Source organism: Acomys russatus, chromosome 22, assembly GCF_903995435.1.
Source record: "Acomys russatus chromosome 22, mAcoRus1.1, whole genome shotgun sequence".
NCBI lineage: Eukaryota > Metazoa > Chordata > Mammalia > Rodentia > Muridae > Acomys > Acomys russatus.
In genome coordinates this window covers 30,843,549-30,844,943 of record NC_067158.1, presented here as the reverse complement: position 1 = coordinate 30,844,943, position 1,395 = coordinate 30,843,549, and positions in this window count along the sequence as shown.

Genomic DNA, 1,395 nt, shown 5'->3' with positions numbered 1-1,395 from the left:
ACACACAATTATCTACTCCCTTTTATTTATGATTGCTTGAAGGACAGGCTTGGTTAGTATTGATAAAAGTAGAGAATTGTGGCACATGGGAAGTGACAGAAAACTGTGTTGTTGTATTCTTGACTAACATAATTATTTCAAAGTGGTACCTGGTACTCAGCTCCATGGGAACCTGTGTCCTGAAGTTGCAGCAATGGAATCAGATACTGAACATATTTTAGACCCATTCTCATTGAGCTGGGTACTGAATGCATTGTTCTTCGAGCCACTTGTTACTAAACGACCTCCTGGAATCCAAGTAACATCTTTCCTGACATCCTGGGGATTTGCGGCTTTCTTATTCTTAGCATTCTGTTTGGTTCTTATCCTCATGGCTTATGGCTGGACTGCCTGTCTGGAACTCAGCCTGAAGACTGCAACTGCTTTGTTTTCAAGGACTTTCCCCAGGTAGCCCTGTAGGCCAGGCAAAGATGTAACTACATTCCCTGAACCACTTCAACATGTCTGGAAGCCATCACTGAAGGCATGGTATAGGGGAAGTTGATCAGTGATCTCTTCTGAACACGACTGTATTTGAATATCTTCCAGTTCTGTAGGGAAGTTTTAGTCTCTTAGCTGTCTTAGGTTCCCCAACCACACACAATGAGGATGATGTCATCAACCTAGGAGCACCATGACGGGGATCAAATGATACAAGTCTACTCCATGGGCAGCTTGGTCTTCATGTGAGTCCCCTAGTCAGGGAAGCAGGGGTTGTCTCTGACATGGACTCTGTGGCCTGCTTTTCGATCACTTCTTCCTGGCATGGCTGCTTTGCCAGGCCACCGCAGAAGAGGATGCAGTCTGTCCTGATGTGACGTGATATGATAGGATGGTTTGGTTGTGGGGGACTACTTTTTTCTGAGGTGTCATGGTAGGAGAAAGAGGAAGGGAGGGTGAGACTGAGAGAGAAGAGGAGGGAGGGGCCTACTATCAGGATGTAAAGTGAATTTTAAATAAAGAAAAAGAATGATGTGTAGGGCCTGGAAGCCTCTGCTCAGCATGATGGGAATTCTCTCTGTGAGTCTTAGGAGGTAGGTTGTATTAACACCCCCATTTACAGAAGCAGAACTGAGGCAAGGCTGGTATCCCTACCTCTTTCAAAAGTGTGGAAGTGCCCTGGGTTTAGGAGTGGCTATCCTTCCTCCATTTTCTCAGACAATCCTTCTGGTTGCTTTCAGAACCAGGCAAAGCCCAGTCCCTTGATGTGTTGACATTGCCTTCTATGATTTGGCCCATGCTTGTCCCTGAGCCTCTGCTTTGACACTTCTCTCTGCAGTGTGTGTTATTGGCTGCCCATTCTGCTTCCCCCTCCAGCATCCATGCTCTGGTTACTCATCTTACTTAGCTTTTTCC